Source organism: Indicator indicator, chromosome 10 (genome assembly GCF_027791375.1).
Source record: "Indicator indicator isolate 239-I01 chromosome 10, UM_Iind_1.1, whole genome shotgun sequence".
Taxonomy (NCBI): Eukaryota; Metazoa; Chordata; class Aves; order Piciformes; family Indicatoridae; genus Indicator; species Indicator indicator.
In genome coordinates, this window is record NC_072019.1 from 8,751,008 (window position 1) to 8,775,061 (window position 24,054).

Consider the following 24,054-nt stretch of genomic DNA (forward strand, 5'->3'; position numbering starts at 1 on the left):
CAAAAATGCAATAGGAATAAGCTTTAAAAAAATTAAGATAAAACACTAAGAATCCTTTACTACCTGAAAAGCTCAAAGATACTCTGTATCTTTTTGCTGCTTTCCTTTCATTTTAAAAAGTTGTGCTAATCAATTTCTTTTCAAAGCACTCTAGTTCCTAGCAGTTTCCTAAAACTAGAGAGAAATTGCTGTTCTTTGTAAGCTAAATCAATCTCTGAAGAACCTTATAAGAATAAAATAGCTTAAGGATGAAACAGCAGTAAGAAAGGAGATCAATCTACCAATTTATCAGTCTATCTATTTTCTAGCCAGATCTATCTATAATGGTTAAAAGTTTTAAAGGACACTAAATTTAAGTATTTTGTATTGCTTTTCATAAGGGCAGTTCAATTTATCTCTATTCTTTGGGAAAGATGAATATTGTCACTGCACATTGTAGGTTTGTGTTGGCTAAAAGGAGTCAGGAGCATGACAGCGTTTATAGAAGGCATGAGCTCAAATGTCAGTAGAACATCCAAAAATGGATGAAGCATCACCCAGCCACTGCAATCTGTTGAGTGTTTCATGACAGCTGTATCTTCTGACCAAAGCTGGTGTAGATAGTCATGAAAGGCACAGAGGAAGTGTACAACAGTTGTAGAAAGAGAGGGGAGGGGGGAATTCCAGCTTTAACATTGTTTTTAATTGCACCATAATGATTTTTTAACAAACACCATGGTATGTAGCTTAGACTCTGGCCTGATTTAAAGCAAACAATAAAACACAATGCATCTGAAAAGCAATTGAAAATTCCTCTGCAGGAATGTTTTGTCCAGGCTAAGTATTTAATAGAGTTTCTCCCAGAGAGTTTGCCCTAAAGATACTCCTGCCATAATAAAAGAAATAATAAAACTGCCTCAACTATTGTGTGTCAACAAGACTATCAAAGCAAATATTCTTGTTATTGGCTTACTAATGTGAATGGAGAGGTGGAGGTTAAATGTTCTTTCTCTTAAACAAGGGGGAACTTTTGGTGCTAACACTATAAGGTGCACTTAAACCTAATGCCAGCTGACGTATTAAATCATTGTGGAACAGAGTAAAATCAGTCCAGTTTTCTTATTTTCCGTAGTGTGTAGATCTATTTTCTCCCCCAAGGCATACAAAACTGCCACCAGACCTTTATCAGTTTTGATACAACCTCTCATAAACTGGGGAGCCTTCTAGACGAACTGGCAAGCTGGACAAATCATGAAATCATTGGCACAGGCAGTAGTGAAGGGAGGTGTAATTGTGAAGCAGAGTCTTTGATGTGAAAGCCCTCTCTTACCTTATCTAACCCATGCTTTCCCCTAGCCATGCCTCATATTGTTCTGTCACTTTAGCATGTCAGGGTCTCTGTTATTACAGCTCTAGGTTATCCTGAAGATGTTGCTGTAAACTGGTACAGCATGAACAATGGGAGTTTAGTTTGTGCTTTTGATAATGCTAATAAAGCATACTGCCTGGGAAATAGAATTGCTTAAAGACCAGTGCCAGTTCAGAACATTTCTAAATTTAGGAGACATACAAGTTCAGATAATTATAAAATCTATAACTTTACAGGCAAAAGACAAACTTCAGTTCCTAACTTAGTGAAGATGATAATAATTCTGCTATTGTAACTATAGAGTTTTAACTCTATTATTTAAAAAAAAACTATGAAATTACAATCATAGCATAATGGATGCAAAGAGATATGCCTAAATCTGCAGGTATTCTGAGATTATTCAATAACTCAAGGGTTTGTTGATATCGTTGAGTCTCAACAGGTTTTTTGTTTGTGGGTTTGATTTTGTTTTGTTTTGTTTTTTTTTTTTTTTCTAAGAGGCTATAGCTGCTGCTGTATAGCTCAAGAGGGTCCTCAATATCTCTGAAGAAATGATCCCTCCCAAAACAAGGTAACAGTTGTCCATGCAATCTATCCAAAACCAAAATTGTGTTGAGGACATACAAGCCAAAGGTCATTTGTAGGACTGGTTCTTCTTTTATCAATCCCAGAAAGATGTCAGATTGTAGTATGGCTGTAATATCCTTTAGGGCATCATTGTTTGTTTTTTACATCCATTCAAACACTAATAAGATGAGGAAATGCATAATTAATAATAGCATGAGCAGGGGTGCCAAAGGCCACGACTTGTCTTTGTGATGCTTGTGTTACCTATCTGAACTGCTCTGCTTGTTCAACTACCTTACACAATGTTGACCTTATCTACCAGCAGACCTCTGTCACTATTTGAACTAGGAGTGGGTTAAAGTAATTTCTGAGATGTAATTTCACAGTGTTGAATTGCACTTAGGAAAACCTGACATTTCAAAGACATATATGTATAAAGCCATACAGGTTTAAAATACCAGTTTTGCTTCTAGGTCAGTGGGAGTCTCTGGTTAACTGCTACATTAGCTCTTGCAAAATTGGCATTTATATCTTTTTATTTTACAAGTTTACTCTGAAAGAAGCTAGTGAAACAAAACATAAGTCTACCTTCCTCCTGAAAGTCACTTTTATGTTTCTCTTTTTTTTTTAGCATGGCAAAGTGGTTGTAAAATGTACTCTTGATTCTTAAATAAAACAGCATGTAAGTTAGGGTAAGTATGGGAAGTGGGCCCCTCTCTCAAGGTTTTATAGACCGCACAGGACCTCAAACAGGAATATTGATGCTAAATGTAGACATTTTTTTTTTTTTTTTTTTTAGCAAGGTGCTTCATATTATTGAGACACAGACACACAAAACCACCAAAAAACCCCACAACCAGAAAAAAAACAACAACAAAATAAAAGAAAACCACAAAAAAACCCCACAGCTGATATTTCTAGGAAACTCTTAGGTGAAGGAAGGAAAACTGTTTCTTAATAATCAAGAGGACAAAATTAAGTTCAATTTTAATACAATTCAGGAAGAAATGGGTGATTTCAGAATAGCTATTCAGATTCCTGTGAAACTTAACAGGGAACTGGACTGCCACTATAAGAATAGGACAGACCATATAATTCGACATCTGGGATCCAGGAAGACCCCCAGTTGAGGATACTATTGAAATTCAAAACCAAAAAAGAAGTGTGTGAGGGGGAACCCTGAAATAGCTGCAATTGCAATGTCTGCCTTGTTTATGATTAAGGCTGATTACAAATGTGAAAACTACATTTCATTGTAAAAAACACTGAACTGGAAAAAAAAGAAGATAAAAGGCTTTGGGATTCAATTTTTTTTAAAATTTTTATAGCCTAGGTTTAAATGTGGAAAGGAATAGAGCTGAAGCATTTAGGGGATTGGTTTGGTTTGGTTTGGTTTTTGGTTTGTTTTTTTTAAGACTGCAATTGTGTGCTCTTTATTTCCAAGGTAAGCGAATGTTAAGCACACTGACATGCTACTGCTCCGTGCTTCCATGCTAATAAGGCATGCTTCCCACAGTGTGTGACAGAAAGAATGAATACCATGCAGTGCTAATGGTTAATTTGTAGTGGCATGTGTGTTTCTTGAATGTTTGTGAAGTTTCATGATTCGCCATCACACAATTGAATCACTCCTTTTTTTAAGATATAGTAATATATAATGAGATGAAGCACTGCTGACAGGGGTTTTGAAAGATATATTGTTCTCCACTGCCTATTCACTTTGTTATTGTTATTATTCTACAAAAAACACCCCTTAAATTTGCTAATTTCTGACAATTTAGGGGATAGAGTGAGTCCCCATCAAACAATTTCAGTATTGACCGTGGTTTAAAATGTTAATTACTGTGGAATCTGTCACAGATAGTGTCAAACCACAGTGATGTTAATCTGTCATGGATTTGAAACTCCTTTGGGAAGCACATTTAGACTTACTGCTGAGTGAACATGACTGCTAGGATTACAGAGGCCATGGACAGTGAAGAAAAGCAGTAATACCACTTCTAACTAAAAGGTAAACAATAGGGTGATTGTCTGCTTACACTTTGGGACTAAACAGCCCAACTGCTGAGAAACTCTAGGTAAAAAACTGCTATCAGCAAGGAGTCTTGATGTTTTCCTTGTGGAGCTAGATGTTGTCAGGGATTCAGCTGAGCCACCCTAGTGAGTGTACAGGAAGCAAAACAGGATATTCTTGTATAGGCCCCGTTTTGTGTAATTATACAACACTTGAACTCTTGTGTATATTCCAGAATGGGTAGCATACCTCTGAAAGAAACAGGGAGCCATCAGCAGCAACTAGTGAGTGAAATATTCTCATGAAAAGTGCTCTTGATTGAAATCAGTGTGTTTACATTTTCATTTATATTTGCTAAGGGTTGTTCCACCTTAGTGCACCTTCCAAATTAAGAAATTATTTTCACCCAGTGTCATTTCCTGTGTTTGTTTCTTTTAACAAGCAATCTAAATAATTTCAGCTGTCTCTTAAAAAGGAACAATAAGGGAAATGATCAAGGGAATGTCACTTCATCGAATATCCTCAGATATTTCTCAGGAATATGCTGGATTTGATGAAACACAAGCTAATTCCCTGAGAAACATCTGAGAATCTTGCTCCATTATAGCAAAGGCTCTTCTTGTGCCCAGTGACTCCCAGATTTGTACCAGGGAGCCTGGATACCCAGAAAATCCTGGCATGTGCAGCAATGCTTTTTAGCCACACTAGACTAGATGTAATACCAGGAGGGAAAAAAATGTGCATGTACATGTGTGTACTTACATAAGTATACTATCTCAATAAGTTGTATAATGTTTTTATTTACATGATTTGTTTATCTGTTTCAATTAGTGTCCCTTTTGTTCTGTTTTTTTGTAAATACAAACCACATGTTAACTTTTTAATAAGCTGTGGTTTTAATAGCCTGAATCCTGACATGTCCTTTCTGTACCACGCAGAGTAATGAGACTACTCATACAAGAATCGGGCTTAAATATTGGAAATTAAATTTTCTTTTCAGTATTTTTTTTTCTTTTAATCTGATAATGATGATGCCCAAAGAAAAATCTTTGACTAATGCAAAATAGTGGGCATCCTTTTGTGGTCTGTGGCCTATAGCACAAGCATGTATTTGTTCTATCTTGTTATAACAGCATTCAAAAAGAAATCTGTCTCTCACAGAAACAGAATAGAACCAAAATATCTTTCATTTAAAAAATGGTAAAGAAAAAAAATACTTCTGTTAGGAGAAGCTGAAGCAGTGAATAGTGAAGGCAAAATATGGCAAATTATTTGTAAATTTTTGTTCTTCAGTCTAGCTGATGCCTTATAGCTTGCCTTCATCAGTACTCACAGCCAACAGAGCTGATCTTTAGTGTGGAAATCAGAGGGAAACTCAGCTTTAGTTTTCATGTCCTGCTTTTGTTTGCAGTTTGCATAGGGGATATAACCTACCCCTTTGCATAATTTTCATTAAATTATGAGGAAAATGGCACTGTATTTAACATTTGCATTTAATGAATTGGGTAATAATAGAATGAGCAGAACAGGCACAAAATGAGAATGTCTCTCTTCTCCATAGTTCCAGGAATAATTTAAGGGTGAGGTTTCACAGGACTGTTAAGCAGTCTTACCTACTTCTCAACATGTTTTTAAAAAAGAAAGAAAAATAGCTGAAGAAGGGGAAAAAATATACTATTTTTCTTTTAATTTAGAGAGTTCAATATTTTTTTACGAGGGTTTCAGACAAGTACTAGTTTCAGCACAAGGGAAGAATTAAGACCACATGGCTGTGAACAAAGCAGGGGAGTGAGACTGCGTCCCCAGTCAACAGCAGCAAGCTGTCAAACTGGCTCAACTGTGTGAAATCTCAACCTAAAGAAGATTTAGGCAAGAAATCTTTTTTTTTTCTTGTGATTTTAGCTTAAAAAGTAAGAAGTTTTTTTTTTATACTGACAGAACAATTTTTAAAGTACCGTTTTGCAGATCCCCAAATGAAGGTATGCATAAGCAATCTTTCTGTGGTAATAAAGTGAGGCTGTTCTGTTGTGTTTTGTTTTGGTTTTAATTGAACTTTGTTATTTTACCTCTGTATAATATGCTTTTTTGCAATTTTCTTCCATATTTTTCTTTTCTCTGCTTTCTTTCAGATTTTGTTTGTTTTTCTTCCTTCCTTGTTGTCCATGATTAACATTCAGGCAGTTCTTTTGTATTTTCTTATTCCCTACACTTTTGTTCCAGTCATCAGGTCTCAGTATCTTAGTGCAAACTTTGTAGTATTTCAGAATGTTCTGTTTCTTGATGTTCTTGCCCCTCGGTTTGTGTTATTTGATGACCTTTTCAGTGAGTCTTGGCTTCTTGTTTATTTTACATCTTCTAAAGAAAAGCAAGCTCAAAAATGCTTAGGAGGTATGGCCTGGAAAGACAAAATTAAAAGAAATATTAATACAAAGGGTTTTTTCCTGTTAGAGTTTTAAAGTAGTCTCGTGATTCTTAGGAGCCTGGCACATAATTTTTGAGTGCTTTAGACACCATCCTCTAGGTTTCTACAATACCTAATTTTGAGGAGATTTGGGCTTGAAATTTAGACAATAATAGTTGAGAGGAGTGTCACAGTCTCTGCCAACTTTTCTGCAGGGGCATAGTAGGAAGCTCTCTGAATAAAATTTTTATTTGTTTTTAATCAAGCGCAGGAGCTTGACATACAGGGTAGGTTATCGTGAAGCCTGTACGCTAAAGACTTTTCAAAAACTTTTTTAAAAAGCTTATCCTCCACCCCTCTTCTTCCCAAAGGTCTCTGGAAGAACTGTCCTGGTTTGTATCCAACTCTTAAAGTCATTGTCATTTCTTGAGGTGCCTATTCACCATCCCTAATGTTGCTCCTCTGTCAGCAACCTCAGCTGAGCATTACCACTGCAGGTTCCCACCAGTAGGTGTGGTGAACACAGTACTTTCAAAAGGTTAATCAGCAACATTCATTAATAACTAGGTAACAGTATCCAGCCCGCAGGCTACTGCTTGTTGGCAAATCGCTCACATGGTGCAAAGCTTGTAGTTTTTGTTCAACAGGTTGAGTGCCTTGTTGCCAGGTTTCCTGCTGGAGGAGGAGTTTGGCAGTACCACTGGGGTGTGTTGTGCAATGGCATTAATTGAAAAGCTTCACTGCCAGCACCTCCAGGACTTCCTCAGGTGTCACATCTCCATGCTGAACTTGCTCACAGGAATTTGGTGTTTTAAGCAAGATCAGAAGTGCCTTCCTAAAGATCCCGAGTAGCTCGTGGAATGATTCCACTTGTGCTGGTGTCCAGTCTTGCTAGACTGAAATACAGGAAAATTTGCTTGATCATTTGATAGTCTTTTGATATATTCCAATTGGTCCCTGTCATGAGATTAGAAACATGGATAAACCCTCCTACAACTCACAAAGACACATAGATCAGCTTACAAAGGAACAAAATCATCTATAGTATACACTCCTGCAGCAACACAGCAAGTCTGCTTCTTAACAGTGTTACTTTCATGCACATACAAGTGAAGAAACACAGAGTAAATAAGTGAGGACTTTGCATCAGGCTGATGACTAGGTAGGCCAAATAAAAGTGCTCAGCCTGGGTTAATGGCTGTGATTGTGTCCTATTACAGTACTTACTGATGTACTTTTCAGACAGAAGTTTGTACTTGGCCTCAGGTTTTACTGCTTTAATATCTCTGTCAAAAAGGTGCCAGTTCTTCATGTGTCTTTGTATATTCATTGCATTTTCTGCGTTGTATTTCTACAATAATTGCCTAGCTGGATCCTGTGTTAAGATGAAAAACCAAATAAAGCAAGCAAATCACAAACTTTCTACTTTTTTTTTGGGAAGATAATAAACTGCCTCAACAGCAACAAAGAACAGAACCCTTTTCTAAGGCAACATAATTACAAAAATAATACTTGAAATAGCTTTTAGGATATTTGACCTTAGTGTATCAGAATGATACTTGTCAAATAGGCTTATGCCTTGCTCTGAGTGATTTTAGTGACTCCAATGGGGCTAGTTATGGTGTGAATTATTATTCAATGAGAGTAAGGAGATCAGAATTAAGACCAGCTATAGTCAGAAGGAAAGAGGGGTTTATCTGATTTGTCTATAATAGATCTGCCCTGCTGCTAACTCCCTGGTCTTTCATTTAGTTTCTTTTTAGAGACTTTTGTTAAGACTTCCAAGAGGTCCTAAGAGGACAATTCAGCTTTTATGTTGGTTTTTTTTCAGAAGCAGGGAAATAATCAAGTTGGTGGTTTTCTGGTAGGGTTGATTTATTTTCCACTCATCCTGCAAATATTTGTTGGTGATATTTACTTAAAAAAAATTTAAAAACCCTAAAATATATTTTAAAAAATTAAAACAACAAAAATCAAGTAATATAAATTTGGGCTTTGAGTAAGCAGGAGAGGGAGCTTTGAGGTTAATCTGTAGATGAGGATTTCCCAAGTATACAACAAAATTATGATCAGACCTTACAACAGGGAGGGTTATAACTTCTGTTTTCTAAGAAAACAGATTTCCATCTGAGCTTGTCCCTGTTCAGAAAGGCTTAGTAACTAAAGAAATCAGGCAGTTTCTCACAGGCTTCTACAAAAATGAAACAAACTGGTTTAGCCTCTGAAGTTAGTGGGCCACTTGCTGGGCTCAGAGGTGCTTCCCCTCAGGCAGCCTCAGAGTCCTACTTCCCTTTTGCACAGGGAAAGCCACCTGGCCAACTCCGGCTGCCTCTGGCTGTGCCTCTGTGTGAGCCCCTGCAATCGGCGCACAGCAGGCTGAGACCTTCCTTACACCCCACTCTCAGAGGAAGCCTTACTCCTGGCTATAGGAATAGCGTTATTTTTCTAAGGACTGGCTCTTTCAGAATCCTTTCTAATGCTTGTATGAAGTGGCTAAGGCAAACCAGGGTATCTGTGTGCTGCAAGATGGCCAAAAGAGTTTACAGCCTTTGGAGCCAATGGGACTAAATTTGCTCAGGATCATGGCCTTAGTTAGCGTCCTGCAGCAAAAAGGCCTAGAGTTTAGTAAGGAAACTCTCTCAGGGATTTATAGTATTGATGACTGTAACCAAGCCTGGCAGCCCTTGGATCTTGCAGCTCTCCCTGGGCCTAATCAAAGGCCATTGACATAGACTAAAAGATTTGACTTCAGAGAGCTGTGGCTCCAACTCTGCTTCTACACTGACTGAGTTTGCCCTCTGCTCAGACACCACCTCACTTTAAATTCTTTCCTTCTGATAGGTCCCTAGCCTCATTCCTCTCTTCTAAACTGTGAGGACATTTCACAGGTAAGATACTCAGAAGTGACTTTTGCCTTCTAATGGTGCAGTTTCACTTTATACCTAATTCAGTGCAACTGCTGGCTAACAGCAAAAGTCCTATCCCTGGTGTTGAGATTGCAGGTGTTGAGATTGCATGGTTTGGGAAGGATGATTTGATATAAAACTAACCCCATTCAACATGTCCTCCCCCTTCCCTGCCCTGAAAGGAGTCACTGTAGTTGTAGAAGTTTTCTGCATTTGCCATCGATTAGTGTAATGTGACTCTGAGACGTTAGTCTCAAAAACTCTGCCAGGGGCATTATATAAAACCCAAATTAATTTAAATTAAGGCCAAGAACCTAGACAAAGAAAACGTTAAGAATTCAAGTGAAAATGGTATGTAAAGTATTATTACCAGCATACAAGACCAAGTCCAGAAGTATTAATTAGATACTGATCCAAAGATAATGGTTAAGATGGATATTATGAGTTTGAAAATGACATTTAATGTATATTATTGTACTTACTATGATTCTCCTCTCTTATTTTTTTCTCAACCCAGTTAACTGTCAGTCAAACTTTAGCATCTTGTTTTTGACAAGAGCTAGTTCTTGACTTTCAGCCAAGTATTCCTGGCCCACTGCAGAGAGGTCACGGCAAAGAGGACGATGTCCCTCCATTCTCTCCTCCTTCCCTTACAGACCTTGGTGTTTCCTTTCAGGCCTAGATGTTCAGTCTTTATTAATGAGATGCCTTATACTGCATTCTTTTGCCCAGACACTGATGCATAAATAACTTCAGATTTACATGATTAACTTAATGTTTTTCTTCAGATATAAACTCATTTTAATTTCTTTCTTCTAATTTAGATGGTGTAAATATCATCTACTTCCATATTATTCCAGTATCAAAGTGTACCCTTGAACCTCACTTAAAGGCTTGAACTCCTTTACTTTGGGTATGCATGTTTTGAAAATAAACTCATAAAAGGATTACAATATCTATTATTTACTTCCAGCTTTCAGCACTTTCAACACGTCTTCCTACCCCATTGCAGATTCTAAGCAAATGTTCTCAGTTTCCGTTCACACTGTAATGAGAAATTCTCCCTATGTGTCCTCTCTTCTCCATGGTTTGAAAATTAAAGCTCTGTCTTTAGCTATATAAGATGTACAGCATATCTTCCTGAAAGATAAAATTCATACTAGATTTAAGCTGCTCAGCTGTTTCAGAGTTCTGCTTTTATGTCATGCTTATGGATTTCATGATCTTGGAAGCAGACTTGCATATGAAAACTGTATTTTCCGGTGATACTCATTAGTAGAGGTATTATTCTTTAGGTTTTAGTCTAGTTTACTATTTTAATTTTGTTGATTTGAGAAAGTGTTGGAATTCTTATTGAAAAGTCACTAAAAAAAAAAAAAACCCAAACAAACAAGAACCCCCAAACAAACAAAAACCCCAACAAGTTACTTAGAAGAAGTGAGAGAATAGCTAAACATCCTTACTGAAATATGTTTGAAGGTCTACTTTATCTCAATGAAATACCTTGTATTTATTAGTTAGTTTTCTAGTGATTTCTTCTTCTGCTCTGGTATAAATTACAAGTGAGATGTTGTAAGCTAAGTTGCACAGGTATTGTGACAGAGCAAAAAAGCTGTTAGTGCCTTGATGAAGTAACTCACAGGTGATGAAAAAGAACTGCAGTTTCCAAAATCACCAAGAACCAAACAGGTTTTTTTATTTAGCATTTTTTTTTGACTCTGTACCTTCTATGTCAACTGTGACCACAAGTTCTCCCACTTTCATCAGGGAAGCTAGAAATTTGCATTTTGTGCTGTGTAAAGTAACTTCTTATTCAAGCAAATGGAAAAACATATTGGAATGTTTTCTGGTTAATTGGTTGGAAGAAGATGAGGTCCTTGCCACTCAGATCCTTCAGCAAATTGCATCTACATGATTTTTGTGCACTCCTGGCTCTGAAATTGTCAAGTTGGCAGTGAAATGTGCAACACGAGGAGTGAGAAAAGGTACTAATTCTCATGACAACAGGAATTTGCATCATTCTTACTTGATAATTTGCCATTCCTTACTTTATGAAGTAAATCTACTACAGATAAAGACTTTCTAGCAAGATACTGTTTTTAAATTATATTGAGGAATTTAGATAATCCTCATTGTCTTTATATTTTGCTTCCAGAAATTACTGTATCAATATAACAGCCCCGTTGTTCGCTTCTCCCATTGGGATTGCCACAAAGAAAAAAATAGGAAATTGCCAAGGCTGGAAGCGACAGGATGAGAAACACATGCTTTGCCATAGAGTCTTCTGTATTTTCTCTTACATTGCTATGCTTAGCAATTTTGTCCCTACAGAGATATCTTTATATAGAAGTGAAAACCCCTCAAAGGCTAAGTTTTGTCTGTAGAATCAGCAAGGAAAATCATGTAGGGTTGGCTTCAGATGTAAACATAATAAGCCCAGCAGCACTTTCATCATTTACCTCCTGATTGGAATTAGGACTTTAACTCTGACCTTGTGCTGTCATAAATTGTCTGTCAAGTCCCTAGCATTAGTCTCTCCTCTCTTTCCTATTGCTACCTCTTCTGAGAAAAGTGTGGAGATGTAAATAAGTTAATAGATGCTGTTGCAGAGGAGAAATAATAAGGTGGGGCTGAGAAGATGGGAAGGCCTGTGCTTTTCAGAAGGAAAACATCTATGAAGGAGGGAGAAATAAAGAACTGCATATTCTGAGAGATTTGAGAAAGATATCTGTTAAGATGAAGAAAATAGAGAAGAGACTTCTCTCTACGTATCCCTGAAAGCTCATTGCATTTCCCTAGTACAAAGTTTGTCACTATATGCACATGATGTGGTTGGGCCCTTTCCAAGACCATGGCACCTCAAAAATCCTCGTGGTCCTGCGATGGCAATACTACCCACTTGAATTTTTGGCTACATCACTGAGTAAAAAATTGAACTAAGGACTTCTCTGTCACAAGCAAAGTAGAACAAAACATGTCACCTCATAAAATCCAAAATATATATATCAAATTGTAGAGACTTTTATGTTCTGTGGGCTAAAGCCATGGCCTAGGAAACTTATGAACCAGGTTCAGCTTTGCATTCTGACAAGGTCAGAATAAAGTGCACACAGAAGACTACACTGAGTCTCAAAACAGCCACTTAAATACTACATTATTTCTGCAAATCTTTTGACAGCTTTTTACTAACTCAAAGCAGGGCAACAAGAAGTTTTAAAACGACAGAGCTGCTGCAAAAATTATTTTCTATCTTCCCATTGTTTCTAATTACATGGCTTCTCTCAAAACAGGTGCTTTTCTTTCCAGAAGCCATGTTAATGGCTAGAGGCTAAGTTTCCCAAACAGCCACATTTATTACTGAAAAATTCAAATTCACTTGTGGTGATTTCCACTTGATTCTAAATATCCCCTAATGAATAAATAAAGGTGGTATCTTGCATGCTAAAAGTTTTTGTGTTATCTCATTGTTTACTAGGACATGTAACTACTGTAATATTTGTCTTTGTCAGAAATAACTTAAGCTAGATTTGCAAGTTGCCTTGATTTTTCTAATTTTCACAGGAACTAATTCTTGGGACTCATTCTGTGAGCGTAAATTTGACCAAGTGCAGCTGACAGAACATTGTAAGGTTTCCCTTTGCTCTCCTTACAGGATTCCACTGGGTCTTTTGAATCCACATATCTCATTCATAGCTTCTAAAAATCCTTCCTTTTAACATTTGCTTTGGTTTCCCTTTCTCTTTTAATAAACTAAGGTTGTTTTTTTTTTTTTAATTATTGTTATGTCAGTGTGTACAATCAGTGAACAAAAAGCCCTAAGAATTTCTTCTTTCTCTCTGCAATTTGATTCTGAGCAGGTTGTTCTCAAAGCTGCTCTAACTTTCTCCCTTAAGACAAACAAAATTTTCTCTTCAGCTATGGAAGAAAGTATTGCTCTCTTACCCAGAATGAAGCATTCCCAGGAGAAATACTGACTTGCATTCAGAGCACTGCATTTTATCATCTTGAGAGGCAGGCATCCAGTCTGTCTTCTAGCTTCTAATCTAAAAAAATGAGTTTTAGGACTTATATACAGGTCTGTATTTCCTATTGTCCTAAAGCCTATATAATCATTCATGGAGGTGAAAGATGTGTGTAAAATGCTACCATATCAAGATGGTTGTACCTTACTGGTCTGACTATAAGAGATAAAGTTATAAAACACTTGAGGAGCCAAAATCCTGCTTGCTATATATATGGATTGAACATGTGGCCTGTAACCTCTTTTCTCCACCACCACCTCTGGAAGTGTTAACTTTTAAGCAGCAGGAGGTAGGAAATGAAAATTGAGTCTTGCACCAGGTTCTAATGCTGCTTTACTGAGAATCAACATGCCAGGCGGGAAATCAGCAAGGCAGGTAGGCTCTGGGCTTCCTATGGAAGAAACTTGGTATGGAGAGGGTGGCAATGGTGCAATACCTAACATTTACCTTCTGTAACAGAAACTTTTTCCTTCAGTTATCAAAGTGAGGGAGATTTTCCCGTTTGCAACTACTGCAAAGGGTGTGGACAATACAAGGGAAGGCGTAAGTAACTTTAGAGGGGAAAGATGGTCCTCTGTTTCTAGGAGAATTAATGCAATAAAATGATTGTATTCTTCTTAAAAAGCTGTTCACACACATGATTTTGAAAAAAATGGTGGTGTATGTACAGCATAATAACATCAAATACGAAAGCTGTTATGTTTAAGCTGCAGATATACATCTCAATCACCCAATTTTTCAGTGAAATTGACTGAGCTTTCCTCTATTGTATGGATGGATAAATAATACTGTGCCTCTCCTTTGTTATTAAATCTTGCCTAAAACTGTAAAATAATAAATTGAAATAAGTTATATGTTCTGCAGTCGTTAGGGAAAAAAATTAGAAGTCTCGTCAAAGAATCTCTTCTCCATGAGTTTGTAAGTTGCATGCTGACATGACACTTTTATACGGGTCACTCAAGATAAAGATAAATAAAAGAGGTCCTCTTCTGTGTTGCAGATATTTGAAAATTATAATTTAAAAATAACTACATCCTTTAATCTTTGAGGAAAATTCCTTCTAACACGCTATAGTTTTAAACATTTAGGCTTTTAATTAAACTATTATGAATCAAGGCATTAAGGAAAGCTGTTGAACCCTGACCTTTCCTGTCTCTCCCACTCCTTGAAAACAGACCATTTCTAAATAAGTGACCATTGCCAGCCTGAGGCAGAGGGCAGCATTCACCACCTTATAATACACTGCAACTCCTGATGAATCTCAGATCCTTTTTAACTCCTCCTTCTCTGTACAATATCTATAGATGTATTGAAAAATTGATTGCTTCATGCAGCTTGTTGCAGAATTATTCAGTGAATAAATGACATTGTCATTAACATCCAGTTACAAGTACATTTGAATTTTAAACTGAACATATGCTACTTCCCTGCTTAAACTAGCAGCTTTTACTTTCAAAAAACATGCCACAAACCCAGGCATGCCATAACAATAAGAATACTTAGCATCAAGTACATCAAAGTTCTTTTTAGAGGATAGCATCAATATCTCAATGTGATCCATTAGACACAGATAACAAGTTTCTTACTTGAGGCTGCATGTTGATTCAAACTAGTAAAGGAATAGAGCTCATGTGTCTTAGATGTGATTTAGTTTCTCATTTACTACTTTGGGTATGAATTACTAAATAAGCTTTTTTAAGTCTATTTGGCTTAGGCTGCAAAAACTGTTACTCTCTTTCTCTTCTTTGAGTTCTCTTTCAGAATCAAATTCTGGAAAATTCCTCAAGTACTCAGTTATTAATAACTCCAGTTTCACACCCCTCTTCTCCATAACCCTTATATATTTTTTCTAATAAAATATTTTTTATCAGATGAGAAATATATGGAAAACATTCCTTGGCTTCCAGGCACAGGCAAATAACTTTCTTTATTCTTATTATTTAAGACAGAACCACAGATAAAGTAAACATGTTTAAAACATAATTAAAATATGTAATAAAACACTTGCCTGATTTATTTGGCAAAGAGTAAGTCTGTCTGTTGTCAAATACTTGGAGCAAGTAGAGGAGAAAGTAAGAGAGGAAGGTGGATGGAAAGGTTATGTAGGGATGGGGCTACTGTGCTTTCAGTTTAGCCTGTAGAGCAATGAGTTTAGCCACAAAATAAAATACCAAAGTAACTTCACTGAATCCAATGGAAATTTGCTTGCTTTCATTAGCTATGAGTCTAACCAAACATGTAGATTTCATAAGCACAACTCCAAATTTGAAAGAGGATAGCAGAAAACCAGGATTAACCAGAATTTCACAGATAATGATGACAGGTGTCATCATGTGTTTTGTTTCACAGAAAGTCATTTAAATCTGCACTGGCCAAGTTTCCTTCAAACCCATTTGCAGCTGACTATTGGCCATCGCTTTAACATTTAAAAGTAATCAAACATTTCAGGAGGTTTATTTCAACCATTGATAGAAAACAATAGGGTCCCATGGCAAGCTGATAGTCTGCTTCTTTTAAAGGACAAATAATACTTCAAGAAAAAATATTATGAAAAGAAGCAATGGTGTGCAAATCAAAATCACCCCTTTGTCTTTCTCACTGATTCCATGCTCGGGAAAAAATAGACTGTAGGGAAGAATACAAACCTGTCTTTATTCAGCCTCCAAAGACAATTACTTTCCCTCTGGATGAGAAAGAAATTTAGGGTTAATGGTGGTGGTGGGCTTCAACTTTAATGACTTTAATTTTCACGATCAATACAGGCAGGTGGCAACAATGCTAGCTTTGAATAACTACTTGTTGAAGATTACAAATTGATTGGTTTGGATTTGGGGTTTGGTATGGGGGGGGGTATTTATTTATTTATTTATTTGGGTTTTTTTTTTATTCATCTCTTTCCACTGCTATATGTGATTCTGCAGTTTTTCACCTTCCTCTCTCCCTGTCTGCAACACCATTCTAACGCTCTTCAGCATTTACTCCTCAAGGTTTATGTCATTCCCTTTAATAGATAAATATAGATTGATTTTTTTTTTTTTCCTGGCCAGGGATGTGATTTGATTTATCATGTTTTGCTTTTTTAGTATCAGTAATGCTTTTATTTTAAATTCACTAATATGGTCTGCTTGTTTGGTTTGGTGTTTCCTGCAGGTGATAGCACTCCAGGGACATCACCTGAGACAGGACAATGAGGCCAAACATAAGGTAAGAGACCCCTAAAGGATTGGAGATCCTACTGTGGTAGACTTCCTTGGACTTCTTCATCGCTCTTTCCTTTTAACATTTCTTCCCTATTCAAAATTATTTCTGAGCAAGCTGAGATCAAGGTAGGCCTCCCTGAATCTCTCATATGCATTTACCCCATATCTGAATTAACTCTGGCAGTTTTCACTAATGTTGTTCATTGCAATGCTGTCTGTCAAACTTCTGAGCCTGCAAGCTAGCTCAGGACTCAGGCAAAGATACCAAAATCGCAGCATGGCATGTTACCACTTAAGCACTTAATTATTTGTAAGTAGACAATGATCCGCATTGTACCCTTTACAAAAGAGCCACAAGGAAAAATAAAGTCTCACTGCCTTGCCAGCCAAAAGAATCTTTGCCAACACCAGGTGGTGGGAAGCATGAGACAACTGAGAAGGGTGACTCCTGGCATTGCTTGTGCAGCCATGGTGACAATTGAAAAAAAATGCTGCCTTTCAGAAAGAGGCTAGTAGCATTTGGTGTTTGGTGTCAAGGAACTGAAAAGGGTGCCACGTGAGGCCGAAAAACCTTGCAGGGGCTCCTAATGAACCACTTTCTGTCCTCCTTGTCCTACTTGGTTGACTGTACTTAGCTGGCCACTGTGCTCTTGTGTCCAGGTTTTACCAAATGGTTCTTTTCCTGCTCGCATTTGTTTATTCTGTATTCACATCCCTGCCTGGAAGGATGCAGCTGAATATTAATGAAGCTATTGGGGTTTTTCTGTTGAATTGAGCTAATCTCTCCTGGAGTTCTACCAGCAGTCTCATTTAATTACCTTGTTTCAAATAAGAGTTTTATTGGGAAATGCAGAGGAATATGAACAGGAAAGTCATCCGTCTACATAAACATATATTGTGCTTCTGTGGTGTTTGTACCCAATTCTTCTTTTCTAGTAATATTAGACAATCTCAAAGTTATTGGGGAGGGCCAACTGGGAAGAAAGTGAGTTTAGTGGCATCTGTAGGTCTACATGTTTAATAGCTTCATGTAAGCTACCTAGTACTTGCTTTCCTTTGAATACTAATAACATCATGCTGTGACTTCTTCCGAAAGAATTTTGTGTTCTCTTAATAGAGGAAAACCTGTCTTTATATAAGTTTATTTGGTGAATCAAACTATGTTATATAAATTTAATTTTGTGCTAGGGAGGTAAATGGGATAATTGAAAACTAATTGCTAAAATGTTCAGTGTGATTGAAAAATCTATAACCTGTATAGCCACTGCTTAGTTTAGAAAATTGAGGCACTATGATTTGCTCTTCTGTGTTTCTGGTTCAAATTTATAAGATAATAATAGCAACACATTTGAAGGCGTAACTGTAGTGGGACCTAGAAATCATGCTGCAAGGTGCTTAAGGCAGTGACAAGTGTCACTTTAAAATAGAAAGGTAAGTAATCAGTGATGTTAGTCCTTTCCAAGATTTTGTTGTAGGTTATGTGAGGAAATCTCATCTTTTTTTTTTTAAACTATGGAACAAAGCATTACTTGAAAGAAGTATGTGTCTTGAGGAAAATGTGTCTATTATGTGCTTAGAGAGAGATTTACTTTGTATTGCATGAAAGCTAGATATGCAAATGAAGTATTTGCTTATAAATACTTATGGTCATTGAAGATATTTTACTCAATTCTTTTCTTTCAAAAGAAAAAAAAAAGCATGACAAAAAGCAGGATTTTAAGCAAATGACTGGGATCCAAAGGACGGATAATGCAGGCTCCAGCTTCATTTTTAACAGTTCACTTGCATAAGTGAATATGTTCTCTATTTAGAAAAATGATAATATGAAAGATGTAGTGTCAGTAATCCTTTAGATTTCCATTCTATTGATCAGAGTGGAAGAAGAAGTCTTTCTATACACATAGTTCCTTTTTTCAAGATCCCAGTCTCAGTACTTTGTGTACTCCATGTGGAGGATGTATACAATTATGCCTTATGAGTAAAGCCAGATAAAAGAATACAATCCCATTGCATTATCTCAGAGATAAAGGATATGATAACTTATTGTTTTAGCTGATCAGCAGGATGTCCTAGCACAATGAATTCCCTTCTCCTGGCTTTGGCTTCTTTTCCAATTCCTGAGAGATACAGCAAAGAAAAATAATAATCATAGCAGTAGTCTTTTTGCTTTCACTTGGTGTGAGTATTGTAACAGTGGAGCTTCATGATAGAAAAGCCAACGACTACTTATAGTCACCTGAAAAACAGTGGCACCACATACTGTAGTGTGACTCTGTATTGTGACTCTATTGAAATGTTGGACTTGTGTGATAATAATAGTACAGGATTATAAAAACCCATTCAATATGCAGTTACCTATAACCTGGTTATAACTGGTACCATACCTAAAGTCTCCCTTCTTAAAACAGGTCTATTGTAAGTCCTAAACATAAATACCAAAAGTTTCCTCCCTAAAGAAGTTCTTGGAATGTGCTGTTCTGGACTATATCTGTCAATTATTGCAAACATTTCCACAAAAGGGACAAAGGTTCTGGATCTTGTCTACAAAACCTTATCTATCAAAGGACAGCAGTAAAATCATTGAAATATTTTCTCAGAAATAAATAATAGGCAGCTTCTCTGCTTTGTATACTTAATTTCTTTATAGCAATTGTTTCTTCTCTTGGTTTGAGCAGTCAGAAAGCAAAGACAGAGCATCTCCTGCATCTGTTGCTCGGCATAAAAACATTTCGCTGCTACCAGCCAGGGGTTTAGCTCAGGTCATACCAGTTAATTTTTGAAGGAACCCCTTGGTAAAATATTCTCAGCACATAACTGAAAATAGGGAATTAGGAGAGATGATACAGTCTACTCTTCATACACTCTATTTCCCTGAGGTGCCGTGAAAGACATGCGAATTTCACAGGTACAAAATATATTCACCCACCTCCTTCTTGCACCCCAGAGGCAGAGTACTGTGCAAAAGCCCTCAGAGCCATGCTCAGGAGGCTGTGAATATATGAAACGCACTCACAGACTGACATTTTGCATCTGTATTGGCAATTCAGATTAAACACCCTCAATGTTGTGGTGGATATCACAAAATGGGATCATTCAGAAAGCCTGGATTGCACATTATAGTGGTGTCCTTCAAAATATTCACAGTACCAGCTTCTACCCCTCCCCCCATCAGTCTGCAAGCAGCATCACTGGGCTGCCTCTAGGAAGGGCTTTAAAGATGAGCCTCGCTGCGATTCTTTAGTGGGGGGATCTTGTGCCCTTCTGAGGCCACTGAGAAGCGCAAAAGCTATACTCCTGAGCCTATAATAGATGCAAATTGTGCAGATGAAGGAGAGAAAGCTCTAACAGCCGTTGAATGCAATCTGTGAACACTACTGTTTCGTTTATAGTGATGCTACCTAGGCATTTGCACTTAAAAGGAACAATAAAGAGGTGTCAGAACAATCGCAAGGCTGCAGAATTTAAACTACAGTAAAGACGTTTTGAGCCATGTGAAATGTTGCCTGCAAAAGCTCTGCTTTTTCCGTTAGTTTTTGGTTTTTACTGAAGGCTGTTCTAGTTCTCCTTGTTTTATGACACGGAATGGCTCATTTGCCTTCAAAGACTCAAGATGCAAAAACGGAGGGAAACAAATTAAGTCAAAACTGCAATGACTGGTGAAAACTGCACAAAGTATGTCACGGTTCCTCTTTATTTCTCTTTAGTTTTGAAGTTGCTACATAAATAAATGGTTGATTCATTAACTTGCCAGCCAATTTCTAGCAGATAGCACCAGATTCACTGTAAGGTTTTGTTGTTATTCTTGCTTACAGACAAAGGGCCAATCCTCAAATGATGCAAACTTTGTATATATGCATGTACTGCATTGAAATTCTGAACTTCTGTTGCCTCTTAGTCTCTTGATTTGAAGAGGGGGTTTGGCATAGATGAGAAATTGCACATTAAAAAATTAAAAGAAAATGTCTAGTGGCTGTCAACCAACATACAGTTACTGATTAACAAAAAATAAGGGGCTTGCATTTAATGTCCTGTTAAAAGCACAATAAGCTGTGATTGTGGTTATCTGTGAGTGTTGTTACTCACTAGCTGCAAATGTGAAAGCTATATGTGCCTAGAAAAGCAAGAAAATAGAAGCATTTGCTTTTGAACTACAATAGATGTCTTAAAAGTGAATGTTGAGTCTAAAAAGGAACATATTCAATTTGTTAAAAAAACAACAACAACAAACCAATCAAAAAAACATATATGAAAGTCGGGTTAAGATTGGCTTTGTAGCTACAGCAGCATAAAATGCATTGTAGGACCTGTTGCCATTCTGAATCTTCTAGACTTCCAATTATCTAATTTTTAATAATGTAATTAATTTGAATTCCATTAGTGTTCACACATCCATACGTTCACACATAACACCTACTTGTAGTAATCTAGCTGTATCCCAAAAATTCTCAGAAGTTTAAACAGACAAGATAGGCAATTAGCAGGTAAATAACCCACAACTGAAGACAATTCAGCTTGCCTAAGACTGTCATATCTTAATGTTTGTTTAGTTTTATACTTCCTTCCATAAACTGAGTGATCTGCAAAATGAGAGCATGCTGTTCTCATCTTTCAGAAAAGTTTTAGCATAAGTAATGACAATAAAATGCTCTAAGAGCCTTCTAATTAATATATTAGAAGTTCAAAGTGATTATATTTTTCATATAATATGGATTTGCATGAGTAGCTTTTAGTGAGGAATGTATTTCCTATGGAAAAGGTGAAGGGGTAGCAAGAGCATTTGTTTTCATAGTTAACTCCTTATGTGTTTGTACACGTGAATGATCAACAGACCAGAGGGACAAAAGGTACCATAAATGCAGTAAAGTCCCATACAATTGTGTCAAGCAGTAAACTCAAATGAACTTGCAAAGTCATGCACTAGTTCAGTTTTGTAAAGGAAAACCTGTCTTTGAAGCCAACTAAATCAATCCCTAGCTCAAATTAAATTTAGAGTATCCTGTAAAGCTCCAATACACAACTCCAATAACAATCAGCGCTTAAGGTGCAGGCAAATAATGTTTCATTTAAAAGAAACTGAATGAGAATTACTGACAGAGAAAGTTTTTGATGCTGTTTTGTCATTAAAGTCAAATTATAACATTATTGTCTTAATCCCATATGTCTCAATCATCTCTCACTCCTTCTGTCTCTCTTTAATGCATAAAAAGCCCCGTGCATGGTTGGTCTTGTGTCTTCATCTCATTAAAACCTTGCCATGCAAATGTATCATAAGTGTTGCCTGAAGACTTCTGTCTCATGCAAAATTTAGCTTAAACTCTGCTGGCATCAAATAATTTGTTATGCACAAACCTTCTGTTTGGTTTGCTGACATTCCTTCTTAGCTGGCTCTCATGGTGATTCATTATCTTGTGATATAGATTTCCAAGTATCATCTTTATATTGATTTTTATATCTGTAATAACCACTCCACAGAATATGGCTCCACTTGGTGTCATTGATCGCATCAAAAATTCAAGGCTTACAGAAATACTAGAGGGCTAATTGGTAGCAGAATATTTCAGACTTGATCTTAATGCAGTCTTAATCTTCTGCACTAACCTTACTTGAAAATTTCCTTATTGAAGCTAAGGGAAACTAGTGAATAACTGGAAATTATCTGGTGAGAGCAGGTAGGACCTAAGAACTGTAAATGTGGAAAACGGAGATAACAAAGTCTAGATCTGAAAAACAACTTTCGTCTCTTCCTCTCCACGTAAATATCCTTCTTAATGAAGAGGCAGTACATAATTCTCCAATTAGCTGTGTGGAAAAATGCATGGTCACTGCATCACATACTGTGCAGCAGGCCAAATGGAATTGAATATCTCACTTGATTTAAAGAAAACTGTGAGATCTGGCAAGTTCGAAAACATGTGCTGGCGTTTTTGGGTTTTTTTCAATAGTAATCACAATAAGGTATTTTGGATCTTTAATCTTTTATGCGAAAATTAAGGGCTCTATTTGCGAGCTTGAGACCTCAGACAGTCCAGTCTTGGCTAGGTTTGAATTTAGAGTGTTTGAAAATGTGGTCCAGAGCAGCAATCTGTGAGTCCTTCAGTCTGTTTTATTTGCTCTAATCTGTTGTTTAAAGCTTCTATCTCTTGTTAAGTTTTTCACCAAGATGATCTGTCAATGTCAGGCAGGTGATATGTGTGTCCATATTTTTTTTCATGACTGTATTTGTAACACTTTTTATTAAGTCATTTTCCAGGATTTTGCACTACAGAGCTATATTCTAAAACTTCAGAACAACTGAAAATATACTGCACTGATATACAAGGGATGTTTGTTTGTTTTTTTTTTTTTTAGAACATGCAGTGATAGACGAAGAACGTGTAGAGACAGCAGCATGTTACAATCAGGAAAGATCATTTCTCAAAAAAGCTGCCCTTGTAAATTGCTACAAAGCTGTTAAAAAAAAAAAAAAAAGAGTTTCCCAACAGCCACATGGTCTGTGGATTAAACATAGCAAGGCAGATTGTCCAGCTAGTACGAAGAGTATCAATCAGGGCTACTCGATCAGTTCTTGCCAGTAAAAGACATTGAAACAGCACCAAGTCTACTAGTTCAGTCAGGCACTGCATGCCATCTGTGCAATAGGAACTGCCTGGTATGCTTCGTAAAAGATTAGAGAAACAGTTAGAAACATGGGATCTCCCATGGAAATGTGAGAGACATCATATGTTTGGGAATTTGGTGAGATTGAAAATGAAATGTATTGATAAACTAGGCTGGAATAAACTTTGTCCATACAAAGCCTGTGTGGTAAGCAGACTTCTTTTTTGCACTAGACTCTATCACATCTGTCAGCTTAGCAGTAGTTTCTTTATGAGCAACCTAAATTTGGAACTGGCTATAAGAAATTCACATTATTCTTGCAAAATCCAATTGAAAACACATTACACGGTTAACGCATCCACACACCCCTTATGCTGTTGTTATGTTTCTGTTGTCACTCTCAGATTGATAGAAAATTGTCTACAATCAACCAAAATCTTCTCAAACGGGAATCTAGAGGCTCTTTTCATTTCAGATTTTTACTGTGTTCATCACTGTAAACTGAAGAATGTATTCATGGAGTAAATGGATCAGTCAGGGAATGCTGTTGTCTTATTTTTAGAGAGGTGGCCAAAATATACAAGGTCAGTCTACACACTGCTTGTTCAGAGTGGTGAAGTGACTCCCAGAAATTTTGTCCAGCCCTGCAGAATAATTCCTATGAATAATTCTGTACAAATACAGTCCTTGGACATAGCATACACGAGGGATTTATGGTTTGTCCCAGGCTCAACAGGCTATTTGGTGAGGGAAAGCAATAGAACTGGAGTATAATCTAAATCTGCTGATTTCCAGCCTTGTATTTCCCCTTTCTCTTAGTTTATAATTGGCTACCTTTAAAAAAAAAAATAGGGAAAAAAAATTGCACATACACTGACATTTAGTATGGACTTCGAACACAAGATGCACCCACTATTTACCAACTGGTAGAACTGGTAGATGCAACAAGTTGACAAAAAACTAAATGGCTGAATATTTGTACCTGAATTCAAATATAAA